Source organism: Octopus sinensis, linkage group LG15 (assembly GCF_006345805.1).
Source record: "Octopus sinensis linkage group LG15, ASM634580v1, whole genome shotgun sequence".
In the NCBI taxonomy this organism is placed as follows: domain Eukaryota; kingdom Metazoa; phylum Mollusca; class Cephalopoda; order Octopoda; family Octopodidae; genus Octopus; species Octopus sinensis.
Genome location: NC_043011.1, coordinates 27,279,332 through 27,302,611, shown reverse-complemented (window position 1 = coordinate 27,302,611; position 23,280 = coordinate 27,279,332). Strand labels below are relative to the sequence as shown.

The following is a 23,280-nucleotide window of genomic DNA, read 5'->3' as shown; positions in this document are numbered from 1 at the left end:
TTTTTCTTAAATATTTTAGGGATGTACATACTTCTGTGAGACAATGTATATGAGTATATGTGTGTTTGTGTATGCATGTATATATTTAGATAGATAGATAGATAGATAGATAGATAGATAGATAGATAGATAGATAGATAGATAGATAGATAGATAGATAAATAGATAGATATAGATAGATAGATAGATAGATAGATAGATAGATAGATAGATAGATAGATAGATAGATATGCATATATATATTTACATATATATGTATTGTGACCGCGTGTGTACCGTTGGCGTTTTTTTTTCCTCTGTCTTCCCTTCTCGGGATCTTTCCTTCTCCTATGTTTCCGACGAAGAGCTCCGCTCGAAACGTTAAACCCTCCTTCTTTCCTTCTTTCCTGAGCGTCTAATAATGCTATATTTATTCCACGTCCTCGCGTTCTTGTGTTTTTTTTTTACTTTCATGTTTGGATTAACTTCATATACATATATACATATATATATATATATATATACGTATGTATAAATGTATATATTACATACATATAAATATATGTGTATATATACATATTACTTGTGTGGTGACGCATCATTATTTACTAATTTAGTCATTCGAAGTACATCGTTACATTCGCTTTCGTCTACATCATTATTTCCTAATTGTAATACTATTTTTATATATTAAATACCAAACTCACTCGTTGCACATCTGTCACTTAGTCGCAGATACATTTATTTACCGAATCAGTTGAAGTCATATACTCTGTGCTGTGGATACCTTGAATTTTTTTTCCTTTCTCTCTCTTTTTACTTTTTACGCATTTTTCCTGATTTTCTCTATTTCTCTCATTCCTTTATTGCTTTATTTTATCTTATTACCTCCGCCAAGGAAGGAGGTTATGTTTTCATCGGTGTTAGTTTGTCTGTCTGTCCGTCTGTGTGCAAGATAACTCGAAAAGTTGTAAACGGTATTTGATGAAACTTGCAGGAAAAGTTAGTAATGACACAAGGAACAGATGATGAGTTGGATTCGCAGACATGAATAATAAGAAGTTGCTAAATCTACGTGCAGCAAAAATTACATATTTGCATGATATACTAAATTAAAAATGGTATATTCGGGTTATCAGCCAGCGCATACATCTGTACGCATATCTAGCTAAGTACGGTTTTGCCCTTTCAGATATGTACAATGTAACTGAAGCACTATAGAAACAACATTACAGTATGTAAGCGAATGTATGCAGGAATATCTTTATATATAAAACTGTAGTTGTGTGAGTGTCTGTCCCCTTCGATTTAAATTCCTAACTACTCCCACATTTTGCGGTGCAGTTTAACCAAAACCGGGTATCTTATAGTCGTGATTTATATCGAGCCCTTCTGGGTATTAGCGCTTGTCTACGATTTTAAAAATAATTTACCATCATTTTTTTCCATTTTCATGCATATTTTTTTAAAGGGAAGTAACTCTCTAAAAATGTTTACGATGAGTCAACGACTTTTAAAAAAATTTACCATCATATTTTTTCCATTTTTAATGCATTTTTTTGCTATTTTTGGCTATAACTCTCTAAAAATGCTGTATAGTTATTTCCCTTACAAACCCGAGCAACGCTGGGCGATACTGCTAGTAAGGAATATAAGTATATGCGTATATATGAATATGTTCTTGCGTGAAGTATGTAGGTTTAATCGCGCAAAATGCCTTGCAGAATTCACTTGTTTACCTGTGTTTTTTCAGTTGAAGTCGTCTTTGCTTTTCGTCCACTGAGAATCGATAAGATAAGTATTACTTATTATTGGATTCGTTCTAATCGAATGTATCTAATCTGCAAGTGAGATACATCAGTAGTACACATTTCCCATGATGTCACGGTTATCGTACATCATTTCACTGTAGCAATGTCTCAGTAAGCTGCACAAACACCAATAGGGTAATAACTATTAAGATTTACGAGATCTCGTTTGAATAACACCAAAAGCTGAATGTGTTATTCGTGAAGAATTCTACTTCTGTAACAAATACTTAGTGAACACCCTCATTTGTGAAAGGAATACGGTTTATGAATCAGACACATAGAGACCAAGAAATAATCTAGTGGTCATTTTATTTATTTATTTATTTATTTATTTATTTGTTTTTTTTTGTTTGTTTGTTTATTTTTTTGTCAGAAAGGATTGCTTCCATCTAGAATTGCTTCTATCTAGAAATCAAAGGAAATGATTACTAGTTATCCCCAAGTTAATATGGCAGTCCAGAAATATAGGACGAATGCTGTCGTTGATTAGCTCCAAGAGGCCATCGCTTCTAGCTATATATGTGACACACGAACAAGTGTCCTCGGGCCGACCAATGCCTTGTGATTTGGTAGACGAAAACTGAAAGAAGCCCGTCGTATATATATATATATATATATGTGTGTGTGTGTGTGTGTGTGTGTGTATGTATATGTATATGTATGTATGTGCATGTATATGTTTGTGTGTCTGTGTCCCCCCCCAACATCGCTCGACAACCGGTGCTGGTGTGTTTACCTCCCCGTAACTTAGCGGTTCAGTAAAAGAGACCGATAGAATAAGTACTAGGCTTACAAAGAATAAGTCCTGGGGTCGATTTTCCCGACTAAAGGCGGTGCTCTAGCATGGCCACAGTCAAATGACTGAAACATGTAAAAGAGTAAAAGAGTACCCAATTAATTGAAATCAGTGTTGTATACTTCACATGGCAGAATACAGCATCCCGTCCCGTTGGAAATTAGTATTTGAGCACACCTATATTGAGGTGAGTTTTTACGATTACCATTTAGCAAACGTAAGATAGTACGTACGATCTTCTCATGCATATATAAATTATCACACACGCACACACACATAAACATGCATACATATCTACAGGGTGATGAAAACCTACGCACATACAAACGCACATGTGGGCAGGCATTCAACGCACATATAAACATGGAGACATATATAATACATGAATACATACGCGCGTAAATCATAGAAACGTAGATCCATACTTACATATGTACACATACATATTTATATATTACTCTTTCTTATCCTTTTAATCCAAAGTTTGCTTTAAGCGATATCTAATATACGTTAACAAATTAAGATCATTGCTAGCATTTTTTTTTTATATCTGAAACGAATCAAATAAACACGATACAAGAAAGATTCAGTCTTTCATTAAATATTTCAGTCTAAGAAAACAGCATAACTAATCCTCTTAGTATTGTTGTTCATTTTTGTTCCCCTGTTGTCAAAACATTATTTTCGTATTCTCCTAGAATTATATACTGCTAGAAACTGATGAACGTTGAAATCAATATTTTTAAAACATCAGCTTTTGATATATGATGGAGTTTCAACATAATATCAGAAGAACGTTTATGAAGAAAAGCATGCGAATGTTTGTAGTATTGAATTAAAGTAATTCGATTGTGAAAACATTAGTTGAAGCTCGGAAACATGATATTCAGTGTGTGCCCCGATGTAAGTATACATTTACATAGCTGCATATGCATATATATGTATATATATATATATAATATATATATATATATATATATATATATATATATATATATATATATATATATATATAGTATGCATGTATGTTTTTATATACGAATCTATATATCTTTATATGTATGTGTATATTTATGTAATGTAACGTAATGTATAAACACGATTTTTATCGGAAATGCAAACAGTTATAAGAAATTATTGAGTGGAATAAATTCGTTGGAAATTATTTCAATGTTAAAAGCAATTCTAAAATTAGCCGATTCTTTTACTCGGAAAGTTATATAATTAAGTATAGTATTCTGTACTGAAGTATTCTCCAACCGGCGGCTAAGTAATGGGTTGTATTGTAAACTTTTCAGATGCTTCCATAATTTAAGTGAAACTTTAGAAAATTGCTTTACATTTTTGTTGCAGTTATATATTTACATAATCATTAATGCTGCATTTAGGCGAGTACCGAAAAACAGCATAACATGAGTACACGGCAAGCAAATAACCTGATTTACAATTCCCAGTAAAATCTTACTTATATTACTCAGTCGATGATAACATTGAAGAATATATAAACATCATTTGATCTCAACATTTTCCGCATAGTATCTTTACCTTCTGCTTTTGGCTGGGTCGTTAACAACTTCGCTTTGTTGTAGTTTTAGCTTCGAGAAATGTCTTCTGTAGCATCGGGTCGATGAAAGTCCTGGAAGTGAAATTTATTAAAGAAAAACTGTGGAAGCCTACCGATATGATCATTCGTTCATGAATGGTAGATTAATCTGTCGCCTGGCTTAGCACCACTATCGTAGGTTGCATTAGCAGGAACAACACTGTTACAAATCTTCAGACCAGATTTTGTGTCCTAGAATAATTTATTTTACATAACAACCTGAAAGAGGGTGGAAATTTTGAAAACTAGGTCGATTACAACTGTAAATTTTGAGTTAGGAGAACGCATTAATATATTAAATTAATCGGCCTGGAAATACCAAAAGCCTACTAATAAAATATAAGGTGTTATTTTAGCACAGGAAAGAAGAAAATCCTCTGTCCAAGCGCCGGGTGAGAGAAATTCGGAAATGCAAAAAATAGTTAATATGTAACTCGGAAAGAACACAAATACATCATTAAAAAACATTTAAGTCTCAAATTACTTCAACTCAGATTTATTTTGTATATTTCTCTTTCTTCAATTATTGACCATCCTTATTAATTTTTTCAAACCTGGTACTTAATCTATCAGTCCCTTTTTCTGCTGTAAACAAACCAACACTGGTTGTCAAACATAGACACATACGCATATTGATATAGGCGTATATATATATATATATATATATATATATATATGCATACACCCCAGGCTTCTTTCAGTTTCTGTCCACCAAATCCATTCGTAAGGATTTGGTAGGCCCGTAACTGTAATAGAAGACATTTGCTCAAGATGCCATACGGTGGGACTGATACGGAACTTTGTGGCTGGAAGGCAAATTTTTCACTATACATCCACGTCTGCGCCTATACATTCGTGTATCGAGGGTTACATACATACATACATACATACATACATACATACATACATACACACACACATACATACATACATACATACATACATACATACATACATACATACATACATACATACATACATACATACATACGCACACACACATACGTACATACATACATACATACATACATACATACATATATACATACATACATACATACATACATGGAACTGTAAAAATCTGTAAAACTTTCCAGAAGTTTATCATTTGAATATATGTGAGCATGTCTAGATATGCAACTATATGCATGAGAATACATACATAAAAGCATACAAACCTGCACATCCATCCATCCATCCATCCATACATACATACATACATACATACATACATACATACATACATACATACATACATACATACATACATACATACATACATACCCTGTTGTAGATGTTGAAATTCCAATGAAGTAACTCTTTCTCTATTGGCAAGACATCTTGAAATTAACTGAATAATTACATACATACATACATACATACATACATACATACATACATACATACATACATACATACATACATACAGCCCACCAACGTATATTTGTTAAAGAAGGGACTCGGAAACAATACATAAATAATCATAACCAATCAACCTATCACTATCAAAGGTGGTTTAATATTAACCGTTGCATTATGATTTTAAGCAACTTGTAAATCCATTTATGTAACCGCAAAACGCTTGCACCTTTACACGATGCATAATATAATAAAGGAATGGATAACTCAGATTAGGTGACACAGGAGTCCATAGCGAGGATAGCTATGCAATAATGCGTTATTCTGCATATTACATAACATTATATCATTACATAACCAAGTCATTTCCTCGGGCAATATTGAACATTAAATAACTAAAATCTATCTGTAAATAAATAGCTTAGTGAAAAAGAGAAGAAAACAGATTATCAGAGCTTGTTGAGAAAATTTGGATTTTCCTGAATGAAGAAGGTCGTTTGCCTATAAGGACAGTAAGTATAGTTTGGAGTTAGCGTAGCAACTATACACAGAATTATTTATGAAGATCTGAACATGTGCAAAATTTGTGCAAAGTTTGTTCTCAGAGTCCTCAGTGACAAATAGAAAGAAAGACCCGTTGGTGACAGAGAGGAAATGGCTGAGCTGAGTAATTCCAAGAGTAATCGAGTCTCTCCTGACGAAAGCTGGATCTACTGTTATGATCCTGACACTAAGGGACAGTGTGCCAAATAGAAGCATCCTGGCTCCCTCAGACACAAGAAGATCAGACAAAGCAAGTCCACCAGGAAGTACATGATGATTTCCTTTTTGTATAGTAAAGGTATAATCTACAACCATTTTGTTCCCTCTGGCTAGACAGTCAACAAAGAATATTTTAGGAATGTTTTGAGGGAGTTCAGGAAAATATTTCGTTGCAAAAGGCCAGACCTCTTCCTCTCGGGTCGGCGGCACTTCTACCAGGACAATGCACAAGTCAACAATTCCACCCTGGCAACCAACTACTTGTCAGAGATAGGAATCAGTACTGTCCCACATCTTCCCTGTCTACAGTCAACTTGGTTCCTGTGGCTTTTGGTTGTTCCTCAAGCTGAAGGAGAACTTTTAATAGGGTGGGGGTGGTCGTTTGAAGACAATGAGAAGATGAAGGATGAAGGAGGCTGTGATAAGGGTCCTAGACGCCTTCATTTTGGAGGACTTTTATGAGACCTTCATAAAATGCCTGGAACACTACAATAAGTACATTGAAGTCAGAGGATCATACTTTAACGAAAATTAGAGTTTTGTACATCTTCGAAATTGATAAATGTTTCTCCAGATAAACATTTCAAAATTTCTGTGATGCAACTTGTAAAATGATGGGAGATGAATATAAAACCGCACACTGAGACACTAGAGTTGATATAGTTTTGGAACAGAAAGGAATGTATGCACAGCTACCGATCCAAGTGATGAGTCTTAACAGGAAGTTTGCATGGAAAACTCAGTCGAAACCTTTGCTGATGTCAGGGCAAAATAATTATTTTCATAAAATTTTCTTAAGGAGAGAGCACACTTGTGGGGAACATAAAGGATATCCGAGGATCTCACTTCACAGAAACCGTAGTGATGATGAATGAGGAGAAAGAGCATTCAAGGTGTCGGAGAACGTTCTTGTTAATATCTGTTACCGTATCTTAAGATACTAGAAATGAATGTGGTAAGATGATATTGAGCAAGATCGTGTGGTTGGATTACTCTTCTTTGGTGTGACTATGCTATAACGTGTTTCCAAAGATAGAATATATGTCCCTCTAGAATGAAAGATTGAACAAATTGGGGTGCACAGGGGCTATGTTTGGGGGTAATGCGAGGGACATTGCCAGGACCGGTGAACTTGTCAGTTTGAAATGACTAGAGGTCACTTTTACACTGGATGTTTTTAAAGATAGTTGAGCCCGGTGGAAGGGAAAAGGATGCGCCTGCATGAGGTTTGCCAAGTGTGTGCAGTGTGGAATTGGATGTAAATCTGGTAGTGATGCTAGAAGTATTTCTGTGTGGGTATTTCTTACAGAACGATCATTGTTGAAGAGTGGAGGAAAAAAAAGGTTTTTACCGAAAACTAGATATGAATGCTTACAATAGAGCAGAATACGCTAAATACAACCAAGGGCCAGGGTGTTGTAGTAAGCTACAAAAGAAAGGGGGAAATGGCTATCTTCTACACAATACATAATGTGATTGCTTTAAAAGAATGAGAACCTAATAAACAATATGTCTGTAGGTCCCTTGTTTGATCCGTTGCTTCTTACATCCTTGTTTATACATACATTTTACAATAGCGTTTCATTCATTCTGAAAAACGTTGTTGAAATTTTCTTGATGACAGCCTTTGAGAGAAAAGGAGAAACGAAAAAGTGAAAAAGAAAGAAACAGTGAGTGATAGAGAGAACGATACAAAGACTGACGCTACATATATACATGACAAGGTTATAAGAGACTGACGCTACATGTACACATGACAAGGCTATAAGTAAAACTTGGCGCATGTCTCACTTCTGCTGACAGTATTTTCTTTGTTTTTCCAGGATTTAGCGAGCATCTGCGGATAACACTGCAACGTCATTGCATGTAAAGATTTGTTTATTTCTTTTTCTCCGTGGAATTAAGCTTTTATTTGACTACCCTTCTCTTTAAAAATACATATCAGTGGAGTTGGTAATACTGGTTTATTGAGGCAAACATAAAAATAGTTCTTCTAGCCTAATTTTGGGATGCTGATTACAGATACACAACCAGTTTTCACTCATCACCTCTAGTTTTTGAGATATACATTATTATGATTTTGTGACAATTCACATAACCATGTATATGATCAATTTTTACTTTGTTTTCCAGATTTTTGTGATACATATGATACATATCTCTAGAATGGCTTCAGGCGCTTCAAAATACTTAGGATACATCATCATGGCAAATTCATTCTGCTACGTATGTGAGGATTTCACAATAGTTGCACAGCGCCGAACAATTACTTCCTCCTGAAAACTGCTTATTTTCATTATTTTGACTGTAAATTTGGAGATCAGGACAAATCCTGGTCCCTGCCTCAATTGACTATCTGCATGGTTTAATGGAAAGAAAATAGCATTCAACTTTGCTGTCCCGATGGTCTGGAGAGAACCACGAAGCCATGCAGATGATTGTTATTTTTTGTCTAACAAATATAACAACTTTCAATGCTTCTTCTAGAAAAAAAGATCAAATATCCCAACCTTCCCTCAGCTATGAGTCCTGTTTCCCACTCAGATTATTTCCCTGTCCCTACAACCCCAGAAAATAAGCATCTTCTTCCTTTATCAGATGAAGAGACGCCTTCATGGGAATATTCTGCCAAGTCGATCGCTTCTGAAAAAAATGTCTCTGTTTATTCAGTAGCAAGTGGAAACGAGCCCCACTGGATTACCTTGCCCGTAATTTATATCTATCTAAACAGCGGCTTAAGCAATGGAACTTGGTCAAGGCAGATGTAAGGATCACCAGTTTCAGGACACGAAGCCATGACTTCGCTTCATTTTTCCACATGGAAAACAGGTTGTGCTACTGCACAAATATCTCTCGCCTGTTCACCTTCTGTGGTTTCCCACACAATCCCTCAGATTGGCGTCATTTCATAAACACTTCCAAGCGAAGTCTGAAGGCTGTGCTCCTGCACAATGGAAGTAAATACCCCAGCATTCCCATTGCCAACTCAGTCCATCTGAAGGAGTGGGTATGACTATATGGAACTCTTTTTGAATGTTTTCAAGTACAAGTACCAGTGAAGTCTCTGCAGAGACCTCAAGGTCATTGGGCTCCTTATGGGTATGCAAGCGGGCTTCACTAAGTACTGTTGCTTTCTCTGTCTCTGGAACAGTCGGGCTGTGTCCAAGCACTATAAGCAGAAGGACTGGGGATCTCGGTCCAATTTTGTACCTAGTGAACACAGTGTCCAAGAAAATCCTCTGATGGACATGAACAAGGTGCGTCTTCCTCCTCTTCATATCAAGCTTAGTTTAAGGAAGAATTTCGTAAGGCCACGGACAAAATGGCGCTACCGGCCAACACTCATGCACTCTATTCGCAGCTCTGAGTTCTGCTAAGCTCAAGTAGGGCATTTTCGTTGGACCTCAGATCCGAGAGGTGCTGAGGGATAAGGACTTTGAGGAGCTTCTTACCTGAGAGCATGGGAAGCATTTAAGTCAATCTGCCATAGCTTCCTTGGTAACACACGGGTACTAGATTACGAAAAGCGTATCGAGAAGTTGTTACAGTATTACGAGGACATGGGATGCTGAATGACACTCAAAATTCACTTTCTCCACTCCCATTTCAAATTCTTCCCTTCGGAGCTCGGAGCAGTGAGTGATGAGCTTGGAGGAAGGTTCCACCAAGATATTACAAAGATGGAGAGCAACTACCAAGGCAAACGGAACCTTAGCATGACGGGGGACTTTTGCTGGATGCTCTTGTGTAACAACTTGTTCACATCCTTGCTTCAGAGCAAAAACAATTTTAAACCAATGTAACCAGAATCAAGTAGTGCGACACGGGGCTAAAGCAATTGTTGGTAAACATCTCGAAAATATGCCGTGGCAGCAGCAGCAGCAGCAGCAGCAGCAGTAGCAGTAGTAGTAGTAGTAGTAGTAGTAGTAGTAGTAGTAGTGATTGTGGTGGTGGTGGTGGCGGCGGCGGCGGTGGTGGTGGTGGTGGTGGTGGTGGTGGTAGTAGCAGTAGTAAAACCGTGGGGAAAACTAGTTGAAGACTTGACTATTTTGTCGTCTATTATTCCTTCTAATTGCCCTATTATTATTTTAACGAATGCCTTTGCATGTGGAGAAGATATTGCTGGAGTTTTCAGCGATCACAAATTTTGTATTATTTCAATTTCTTTTTCTCATTTACTTACATCATTTTCTTGCGAGTGAAATATGTAATTAATTAGACGGTTGTTTAATTTTAACCGTTTTGTTTTTTTCTTTATTTGATATTCTGATATGCGAGTTAGTTTGTAATTTTAGGTACCAAGGATGAAGCAATTATTTTACGAGTAACTTAGGAAGTACACTTTTGCCATGATGGGTAATTTGATAAAAGTTCAATTATAATTATTGCTTGCTATATTTTCAGATATTACCCATGGCGGCAAGTGTGTTAATATTACTATATTCAGGCGGCGAGCTGGCAGAAACGTTAGCAGGCCGATCGAAATGCTTAGCGGTATTTCGTCTGTCTTTCGTTCTGAGTTCAAATTCTGCCGAGGTCGACTTTCCCTTTCATACGTTCGGGGTCGATTAAATAAGTACCAGTTACGCACTTAATCCCTTTGTCTGTCCTTGTTTATCCTCTCTGTGTTTAGCCCCCTTGTGGGTAGTAATGAAATAGATATTTCGTCTGCCGTTACGTTCTGAGTTCAAATTCCGCCGAGATCGACTTTGCCTTTCATCCTTTCTCAGTCGATTAAATAAGTACCAGTTACGCACTGCGGTCGATATAATCGACTTAATCCCTTTGACTGTCCTTGTTTATTCTCTCTGTGTTTAGCCCCTTGTGGGTAGTAAAGAAATAGGTATTTCGTCAGTCTTTACGTTCTGAGTTCAAATACCACCGCGGTCGGCTTTGCTTTTCATCCTTTCTGGGCCGATAAATTAAGTACCAGTTGCGTGCTGGAGACGATCTAATCGACTGGCCCCCTCCCCAAAACTTTCGGGCCTTGTGCCTAGAATAGAAAAGAATATTACTATATTCAATCTTTTTCGCCCACATCACGTTGAAAACACTAGTTCGCGTCTGATCACCGAAGTGAAGCAACGTCGAGCCTAGTTAGTACTTAGATGGGTGACCGCTTGAGAAACCAAAGTGCTGTAAATATCTTTTATTCCTTTTTAAGACGGTGGGATGGCAGAATCGTTAGCACGCCGCGCAAAATGACTAGCGGCATTTCGTCTGCTCTTAAGTTCAGAATCCAAATACCGCCAAGGTCGACTTTGCTTTTCATCCTTTCGGTGTCGATAAAATAAGTACCAGTTGAACACTGGGTTCGATTTAATAGATTTACCCCCTCCCCTGACATTGCTGGCCTTGTACCAAAACTTGAAATAAATATTATTACATTCAATAAAAGGCGGCGCACTGGCAGAATCGTTAGCACGGGGGGGCAAAATGCTTAGCAGCATTTTGTCCGTCTTTACGTTCTGAGTTCAAATTCCGCCAAGGTCGACTTTGCCTTTCATACTTTTGGAGTCAATAAATTAAGTACCAGTGAAATACTGGGGTCGATGTAACCGACTAGTACCCCCCCCCCACATACACACACACAGAATTTCAGGCTTTGTGCCTTTAGTAGAAAGGATTATTACATTCAATAAATTTCGCCAAGGTCGACTTTGCTTTGCATCCTTTCGGTGTCGATAAAATAAGTACCAGTTGAACACTGGGTTCGATTTAATAGATTTATCCCCTCCCCTGACATTGCTGGCCTTGTACCAAAACTTGAAATAAATATTATTACATTCAATAAAAGGCGGCGCACTGGCAGAATCGTTAGCACGGGGGGCAAAATGCTTAGCAGCATTTCGTCCGTCTTTACGTTCTGAGTTCAAATTCCGCCAAAGTCGACTTTGCCTTTCATACTTTTGGAGTCGATAAATTAAGTACCAGTGAAATACTGGGGTCGATGTAACTGACTAGTACCCCCCACACACACACACACATACACACACACAGAATTTCAGGCTTTGTGCCTTTAGTAGAAAGGATTATTACATTCAATAAATTTCGCCGAGGTCAACTTTGCCTTTCATCCTTTCGGGGTTGATAAAGTAAGTACCAGTTGAGCACTGGGGTAGTTGTAATCGACTCACCCCTCCTCCAAACTTATTGGCATTGTGCCAAAATTTGAAACCAATATTATTATATTCGGTTGCCATATAAATAAGGTTACTAGTGCTTTTGGAAAACTTTCCCATTATCTGTGAGATGAACTCGGTGTCAGTCTGAAAACTAAAATAAGTGTATATAAATCTCGGTGGAGGCGCAATGGCCCAGTGATTAGGGCAGCGAACTCGCGGTCGGAGGATCGCGGTTTCGATTCCCAGACCGGGCGTTGTGTGTGTTTATTGAGCGAAAACACCTAAAGATCCACGAGGCTCCGGCAGGGGGTGGTGGCGATCCCGATCTTTCGCCTCAACTTTCTCTCACTCTTTCTTCCTCTTTCTTGAATAACGCTGCGAGGGACTGGCGACCCGTCCAGCTGGAGGGAACACATACGCCATAAAAATCGGGAAACCGGGCCCATGAGCCTGGTTAGGCTTGAAAAGGACGCATAAATAAAAAAAATAATATAAATCTTGTATTTTGAGCACACTTTTGTATAGGGAGGAGGCATGGACTCCCTACTACAGATATATAAAGGAACTTGAAACCTTTCGTATGTGCTTTCTGCACAATATCTGTAATATAAAATGGCAACATAAGATATCAAATGTCAAAATCTTAGAAAAATGTGATATCTCCAGTATCAAAACCATGCGGGTGAGAATTCAATGCAGATGTTCTTCGAATGGAAAATGACCGCATTCCAAAAATTTTTTTGTATGGACAATACGTGGAGGGATATCGCGGTAAAGGAAGACCTGTCCTTAATTATAAGGATAAGTTGAAGTAATCACTAAAATCTCTACACCTTAACTTGACGTCTTGGTGACGTAAAATGTGTCATGATGCATGCAAACAATTTAAGTTGAAGAAAAAGTCCAATGAAAGAATTCTATCCAACAATCAGCAAGCATATTTTCCCACTCGCAGGCAAAATCAAAACCATCAGTGATCCCACTACGACTTCATAGCAAAATCTGTACCTGGATTCAAATTACATTCACACATCCATCGCAAATAGTTGCAACATATTTTGTTTCTTTTCTTTATAAATGTTGAATTCTCTTTTTTCCACCTCTTTTAATCCTTAAATCTTCTCCCTCAAACACTCATACATCGAAATCAAAGGAAGCAACCATCATCATATATACAAAACTTTTATCTTTGCCAAGCATGGCTATGTGGTAAGAAGCTTGTTTCCCCACATGATTCCGGATTCAGTCCCTCTGCGTGGCATCGTAGGCTACAGTCTTCTACTATAGGCTCGGGCCGCCGACCAAAGACAAGTGAGTCGACTTGGCAGACGGAGCATGAGAGAAGCCCATATATATATATATATATATATATATATATATATATATATATTATATATATATATATATACAATAATATGTTACATTACTCGGTAGTCAAGATAATGTAACATATTATTGTATAGATAAATTTCCTCTATTTACATAATATTGAGGTCTCTTTCTTTCTTTTGTTATCTTACCGTTTTATCAATATATATATATATATATGGACTACTGCTACTATACCACCTCATAGCATAGCAACTGCTTGTAGAGCTGATATTTGTTTCCTTACGTGAATGCGTACGCATGTGTGTGTGCGCTCGCGTGACTTGGTTTCTAAACCAAACTCCAAGCCCAATATTTCATTATTTCTCATAATCTTTAAGGCAGCGAGCTTACAGAACGTTAGCATCATTTCGTCTGTCTTTGCGTTCTGAGTTCAAATGCCGCCGCGGTCAATTTTGTCTTCCATCCTTTCGAGGTCGATAAAATAAGTACCGATTGAGCACTTACCCCTCCCACTAAATTTCAGGCCTTGTGCTTATAGTAGAAATGATTATTTCTTATACTCTCAAAATGTAGGAAAATTAAGAACAAATCGGAAGGAGTACATAGTTGTTTCAAAATTTGGTATTTATTCTAACCTCTACTTTAGCCGAACCGTTAAGTTGCCCAGATGTAAACAACTCAACTCCGTTTTAAGTAGTGTGGAGTAAGGAAACACAGGCACACGCGCATATACACAGACACACACACATACATATATATATATATATTATATATAAAATCAGCCGAAATTGCGAGGATGATCCGGTTCTTGACTGAAGATTAGAGGCTTCGAATGACCCGTCCGTTTTTTGCATCGTCTATTTGAATGTGTTGTGTTCTTGTCCCATTTTGTATTTTTATATATATATTTTTTACATATATATATATATATATATATATGAGAGTGTGTGTGTCTGTGACAGTGTGTCTGTATGTGTGTGTCTGTGTGTATTGGCACAGCTGTGGTTGCGTGGTAAGAAGCTTGCATCACAACCACATGGTTCGGGTTTAGTCCAACTGCGTGGCACCTTGGGCAAGTTCTTCTACTATAGCTTCGGGCCGACCAAAGCCTTCTGAGTGGATTTGGCAGATGGAAACCGAAAGAAGCCCGTTATATCTATATAAGCGCACGCATATTGTGTGTGTGTGTGCGTGCGTGTGTGTGTGTGCGTATGTGTGTGCATGTGTGTGTGTGTGTGTTTGTCTCTGTGTTTGTCCTCGCACCAGTGCTTGGCAATTGGTATTGGTGTATTTACCACCCCACAACTTAGCCGTTCGTTTCTTGAGTTCGACAGTATAAGTACTAGGTTTAAAAGTTAGTCCTGGTGTCGATTTCTTCGACTAAAACACTTTAAGGCGGTGCCCCAGTACGGCTACCGTCAAATATCTGAAACAAGTAAAATATAGAAAAGATAAAAGATATGTACTTCGGAATGTATGTATGTATGTATGTATGTATGTATGTATGTATGTATGTATGTATGTATGTATGTATGTATGTGTGTGTGTATGTGTGTGTGTGTGTATGTATGTATGTATGTATGTATGTATGTATGTATGTATGTATGTGTGTATGTATGTAAGTATGTATGTATGTATCTATGTATGCATGCATGCATGTATGTATGTATGTATGTATGTGTGTATGTATGTAAGTATGTATGTATGCATGCATGTATGTATGTATGTATGTGTGTATGTAAGTATGTATGTAAGTATGTATGTATGTATATATGTATGTATGTATGCATGCATGTATGTATGTATGTATGTATGTATGTATGTATGTATGTATGTATGTATGTATGTGTGTATGTATGTGTGTATGTAAGTATGTATGTATGTATGTAAGTATGTATGTATGTGTGTATGTATGTATGTATGTATGTATGTATGTATGTATGTATGTATGTATGTATGTGTGTATGTATGTAAGTATGTATGTATGTATGTATGTATGTCTATATTTATGTATGTGTGTTTGTGTGTATGTATGTATATGACTGCTTCCTTAAAAGACTCCGCCGGTTACGACGACGAGGGTCCCAGCTGATACGATCAACGGAACAGCTTGCTCGTGAAATTAACGTGCAAATGGCTGAGCATTCCACAGACACATGTACCCTTAACGTAGTTCTCGGGGATAATCAGCGTGACACAGAGAGTGACAAGGCTGACCCTTTGAAATACAAGTACAACTCATTTTTGCCAGCTGAGTGGACTGGAGCAACGTGAAATAAAGTGTCTTGCTCAAGGACACAACGCGTCGCCGGGAATCGAACTCACAACCTTACGATCATGAGCCGAATGCCCTAACCACTAAGACACGCGCCCTCACGACTGCTTCCTACGCAGTTTCCGTCTGCATTGCTCGATCCGAGCTGCCATGCAAAGTGATCTCTTTTTCTTCAGTTTCATTTTCTTTATTTTACAAAACAGATTAACAGAAAAAAATGAACGTAAACTACCAAGTATAGAATATTGATGGCTATATAATAATAAACTTAAACTAAAGTTTATTTATTTAAATTATTCTAATTTTATAATTTGTTAGGAACGCAGATAAGTGACAGCTAAAAGCCATCGTTAGGAACAAAATGTATTAGGATATTAATATTTCAAGTTATGAGTGACTACTTTCAAGAAATTAATTTTGTTTTTTTTAATTCTGAATCGTAATTATTTCACATTCTCTAATACTCTTATTGATATCCCTGTGTTTTATGTTTTGGCTTGTTTCTTCTTCTGCTTCGATGAATTTTTGCAGTTTGGTTGTGATTAAAATATTCTTCAGAATTATATAATTATTCATACTCGAGTTAATTTGTTATTCTCATTATCCTTCTATCTTAAGACAGTGAAATGGTAGATTGCAGAATAGCTGACCTCGCATTATTTACTCCGATCTTTGAGTTCAAATCCCACCAAAGTCAACACTGTCTTTCATGTTTTATGTCAGTATTTTGTTATATCTCGGGAGGATCATTCTGCTAATAATTACCACATGCACGCGTTGTAGTTTACTTCTATTATTATTATTATTATTATTATTATTATTATTATTATTATTATTATTATTATTATTATTATTATTATTGTTTGACTTTTGCTTTTATTTGTACAAGTTGGCTCCAAGTCTCACCCAGAGACCTCAAGAGACAACAGGGTTGAAGTTCATGTTGTTGTTATGCCTAGTGTGCCATATATTTGGGGGGTGGGGATGTTGTACTAATGAATGTCTAAAAAAAAAAAGTTTTTTTTTTTTTTTTTAAACCGAAAATTATGTTTGTTTTAAACCTTGATTGTTTTTTTGTATTATTATTATTATTATCATTATTATTATTATTATTATTTTTATTATTATTAGTCAATTAGTTTATATTTCCATTTAACTAACCGATTGTTTGATTAATAACTTTGTTAATCAATCAAATTGGTTTGTAAAAGTCCTTTCGTTTCCATTTGCGACCTCACCATTGACAAGCCTTTTCCAATGCAGGTCGAAGAAGAGTTGGTTGTTGGAAATGTTAAAGGATCAAGTGAGATATTTTGCGATGTATGTTCCATTTCTGCGCGTTCTAACAGCAACACCAGTGCCAGCACTTGGATAATCATCGGTGATGAGAGACTAGCATTCATGGACAACAGCCAGTCTTCCCCCAAAAATGATACTCATGCCAACACATACATTGTCAGACACATAGTCAATATTGTATCTCTGCTATATGTCCAGATTTTATTTATGTTACGTATTAATTTTCATTTACATTCTATTTATAAGAAAACCTGCCCTAACAGTCAAAGAATCACTCCAAAAGTTAAGTTAACACCTACTTGCCTCTTTTTAATGCCCCAATATTAAGCGGTAATCAGAACAAATATTACAAACTGAAATCAAAATAACATAAGAAAACAACCTATTGACAAACTGGTGACGCATTGGCCACACGAATTTTTCTTTGCGCCTTGAGTGTGTCTATGGGCGTGTATTTATGTGTGGGTCTGCAAACACACATAAATACCTGTTATTCTATATATTGTTAGCAGTGAGATTTGGGTAGTATGTGGCGAACGAACACTTGCCCCTGAGGAGAGGCAGTATGATGAAATCACATGATCTAGTAGTTTCAATGCCTAAGCCAAGCGGATCTTGTCAACTAGCAATATATGTCTGTGGTATTAGTACCGTATGTCTTTGAGAAGATCTCTTAAGGCAAATACTGCAGTATACCGCATTGTAAAAATACATCCATGTCAGATAAGATATAAAGATTGCCATATATCCATTTATATATATGTGTGTGCGTGTATGTATGAGTGTGTATATATGATATATATATATATATATATATATATGCGTGTGTGTGTGTGTTTGTGTGTGTGTATGTACAGGGGTTGGACAAAATAATGGGAACACCTAGCATCATAGCATCATAATTTCGAAATGACTATAAAACCGTCAAAAGCTTGTTTATTTTCATGTTTTTTTTTAATTTATTATTAGTGTTGCTTAATATGTTTTGCAAAAATTGCTGTTCCTTTTCAGATATCATCCGAAAAAGGTAATTAAAATTCATTAAAATGACAGATCTATCGGACTTTCAAAGAGGTCAAATTGTTGGTGCTCGTATGGCAGGTGCTAACGTAATGAAAACAGCCGAAATGTTTTGTGTATCAAGAAGTACTGTCACAAAAGTAATGACAGCTTTTGAGAAACAGTGAAAAACCTCCTTGTCGAAACAAAGCTCCGGAAGAAAACCAAAATATTCAGATAAGGCCCGTCGGACTCTTGCCCGAATTGTTAGAAAGGATCACAAAAGTACAGCTCCCAAAATTACTGCAGAGCTTAATGACCACCTGGAGAATCCAGTTTCCACAAAAACTGTTCACTAGGAGCTGCACAAAGCCAGATTTCACGGGAGGGCTGCAATCAGAAAACCACTACTTTCAAAAACATACGTTGCAAAGCGTTTAGAATGGAGTAAAGCCCTACAGAATTGGTCCTTAGAGCAGTGGAAGAATGTTATTTTCTTGGACGAGTAATCCTTTACCTTATTTCCGACCACCGACCGAGCATACGTGTGGGGACAGCCAAAAGAAGCATTTGACCCAGACTGCCTTCTTCCAACTGTTTAACTTGGAGGAGGATCTGTGATGATCTGGGGGTGCTATATCTTGGAAATCCGCCGGCTAAATGATTTCCGCTCTTGACAAAATTAATAGTCAAGACTATTTGAGCATTATATCTGATCAATTTCATCCTATAGTTGCAGACCTGTTTCCGTGGGGAAACGCAATCTTTCAGGATGATAATGCACCAATTCACACAGCTAAAGTTGTTACTGAATGGCATGAGGAGCATTCTAGTGAAGTTGAACATCTTATCTAGCCACCACAGTCCCCAGATCTCAATATTATTGAACTTTTATGGTGCATTTTAGAAAAACAAGTAAAGAGTCGATATTGTCTACCATCATCACTGCACAAAGTGGAGACTGTTTTAGCTGAAGAATGGACAAAAATTCCTTTGGAAACAATTCAAACTCTGTACGTATCCATACCTCGTAGAATTCAAGCTGTAATTACTGCCAAAGGCGGTCCTACTCTATATTAAAACTATTTTGTTTGAAAGTTTAAGGTGTTTTCATTATTTTGTACAACCCCTGTATGTATGTATGTATGTATTTATGTATGTATGTATGTATGTATGTATGTATGCATGCATGTATCTATGTATATACGCACACGTACATACATGCATACATATACACATGTATGTATATCTTAATATATAAAACAGAGTTTGTGTGTGTTTGTGTGTGCGTGAGTGTGTGCCGGTGTGAGCATGTGTGTTCGTGTATGTGTGTGTGCGTGTGTTTGTGTTCCCGTGTGTGCATGTGTGTGCGTGTGTGTACGTGTGTGTATGTGCTGGCGTATGGTGCTTATAGATTCGAAAACTGAGTTGCCGATTTTGACGTATTAGGTGTCAAAAGATTCAGTAACGTTTCGGTTACCAAATAAAGTATGTTTTTTAGCACAACTCTTTTTTGCTGCAAAAATAACTTCGAAAACGAGGTCGGGTCGCATAATTTTAAGTTCTTTAGCTAAGGGAAGCAACTCTGCCTGAACAATCTTTGTCTTTAATGAGAAAATGTTCAAAATGTAAGGCATTTTGCCAGGGAATGAAACTTCGAAGACACACCGTCAACTTTATTAGTATTATTTAGTAGATAATCTTTTAATATAAACTTTGTTTGTCTGTGTTTTGTTTAGCCCAGCGTTGCTTCTGACCCATCGCATACTTTTTTCTTCCTAAAATACTGTAAATCTATGTCTTTATTTTGATGAACGGCTGAGTTTTAAGTGATATTTGGCAGTTATTTGTAGTAGCTCAACTTACCACAAACGCAAATTTGTGTGTGTTTTGTTGTGGTAAATATTTTGTGGTGAATATTTTGCACAATAATTTCTTACGTAATCTTCACATCTTTCTTACTGCTGATCATTCAACTTCAAATTAGAATCGTTAATTGTTGGACGTCAAGTAGACTGAGATGTACATATAATATTATTCTATAAAAAAGAAGTTCAATACAAGGTTTTGAATTCATTAACTTGTGGTTAGTAATATATTACCTTAAATTTGAAGTCATTAAGTCTATAAACATTATTTTACTGTGTTTAGTCTTTCGACTGTCACCATGATGAGGTATTACCTTTAAAAATCTAATTGATCATACTGACCTCGTTACATTTTTCAATCTGGCATTTATTTTATATATCTCTGATTGATGAACTGCTAACTTTGAGACATACTGGGACAGAATACTCGATTTAACAATAGATAGATAGATAGATAGATAGATAGATAGATAGATAGATAGATAGATAGATAGATAGATAGATAGATATGTTTCTTTATTAGCCACACAGGGCTGCACACAGATAGAACAAATTACAAGGTAGAGCTTTTCTTTTGAAGGTTTAAAAAAAAAAAAGGAAGGGGGAGTTTCGATCAAAAGGGATCGTAAAAGGAGAGAAAGAGGTCAAAAAAAGGGGGTTAAAAAAAGGGGGGAGAGGAAAAAAAATTGATCAATAGGGATCGTTATCACAGAAATGTCAATATGAAGTGTAAAGGGGAGGACAGGTGAGGTTTACCCGTGGAAAGAAAAGCCTACGGAAAAGACCACGGTAACCTCGGTCAATGGAGTCACATGTTATATTTCTTTTTTTTTTGCGAATAAGCAACTCTCTGTTTTCAATTTCTGGGTTCATAGGATCATGCTCAAGGTGGCTTCGTCATTCATACGTGCCATTCTTGCTACATTCACCCATCTTTTTTTAAAACATTCGCTAGACAAAACTTACCTCTCTACTCTCACTTTCCTTTTCAAGTGGTACTTGAAGAAGTTGATGAGAGATTGACCAGAGAGGAAAGTGTTTGTCTCCAATCCTTTCAGACGCGTCCACCAGATACATTCTTTCGCCATAGCCACAAGGATGATGAAAAAAGCTCTTCCTTCCCGTTTGAAGGAGGGAGGCGTGACAATATTGACGATAGACTCAGCTGATAAACTGACTCGTCCCACACGTGACAGCAGTTGTTCGACATAAGCCCACAGGTCGGAAATTGTTGGACACTGCACGAGTGCGTGCAGAACGGTTTCGTCGCTCTGACCGCATCTCGGGCAGGTCGGCCCCGTGTTTCTCGAGCCGTGTCTGTAGAGCTTATCCCGAACGGGTAGCGCTTCTCGGTAGCACTGCCAGGCCAGGGATCTCTGGAAGTTGTCCATGGGCCCTGGCCCGAAAGTCGTCCTGAACAGGCGGGTCAGGTACTCCTCGTCGACGTCCAGGTTCGCCCCGAGCTCGTCGTCGTACCTCCCCTCCACTAAACCCCTATAGAATGCTTTGGTTGTGTTGAAGTCACTCAAGGTCGACCCAGGACGGCAGAGTTGCTTGAGAGCAACGCGATAGATAGATAGATAGATAGATAGATAGATAGATAGATAGATAGATAGATAGATAGATAGATAGATAGATAGAGAGAGAGAGAGAGAGAGAGATAGATAGATAGATAGATAGATAGATAGATAGATAGATAGATAGATAGATAGATAGATAGATAGATAGATAGATAGATAGATAGATAGATTCTCTCTCTCTATCTCTCTCCATATGTATATATATATATATATATAAAATTCTTTATTTCCAACATGTATTTCTTCATTCCTCTTTAATATACTTTTTAAATTACTTCAACCATTTTTCCATTATAATTCCATTGTTTTGATCATGTATGTCTATGGAGGATGATTTATGATACAAATACTAAATCACATACACAAACACACACGCACGCACAGACACATACACACACACACACACACACAAACATACATACGTAAATATGCACAAACGCACGCATACACGCAAACAAACAACACTACACAGGCACAAACATACGTATATAAACACACTCGACCAGTTTAATGAACAGTTCTTACTAACCCTACACTGGCTTTTCAATATCATTTAAAGATTTCTCCACCATTAAACATGTTGCTAAGGACATCTGGACTGTTGATTAAGATAATACAATAGTTTTTATCTGTTTTCTTTTTCTCTGTTGTAAATAAGATCCACTGATTTAATAGCAGCTGTGCAGGAACGGTTTGGTTATTGATGCATTCATATTGCCATTTATCCCGCCATGTAAAGCAACGAACTGGAAATCTTCTGTTAAGTTTCATTAACGTGTTATCACTCATGAGAATATAGTCTCACATGAATGATAAACATAATACGACCTGATTTGCACGTTCTATAATGTTATTAGCACACAGAATCAAACAAATAAAAAACATAATTGCTTCCCTTCTCCCAATCCACATCAATGTAACTTGTTTGGGTTTTCTTTTTTTAATCGTGATGAAGCAAAATTGCTAATTGAGTGCATTTTCATCACACCAACACTGATACAGAAATGCATGCAATTTACTTAAAATGTGTGAAAATGAAATAAAGTGCATTTGGGGAGACTTAATCTCTAAATTTGGCCATTTGTCTTTAAGTTCTTCACTTCTACGAATGACATTAATATAACTTTCTGTTTTCTTCCCTCCCCATCTCTCTCTCTCCCTCTCTCTCTCTCTCTCTCTCTCTCTCTCTCTCTCTCTTCATCTATCTATTTATTTGCCTCAATATCTATAAATTTACATCTATGTATCTAAATTAAATATTAATATCTATCTATATATGTTTGCTGGGCTTATCTGTGTGTGTGCGTGTTTGTATTTACAGACATATACATATACATACATGTGTGTGTGGTGTGTGTGTGTGTGTGTGTGTGTACATATATATATATATATATTATATATATATATATATAGGGTTATTCAAAAAGAATGAACCGATTTCATCACACAATATCTTATTTATGAAAAGCAATAGAAAAGTCCAGCAAAGTCA

At 36.8% G+C, this 23,280-nt stretch overlaps 1 pseudogene; it reads left to right on the top strand.

Annotated features, from left to right (window-relative positions):
- The first annotated feature begins 11,336 nt into the window (after positions 1–11,336).
- LOC115220086 lies at positions 11,337–11,455 on the top strand (annotated as a pseudogene).
- Positions 11,456–23,280: the final 11,825 nt, after the last annotated feature.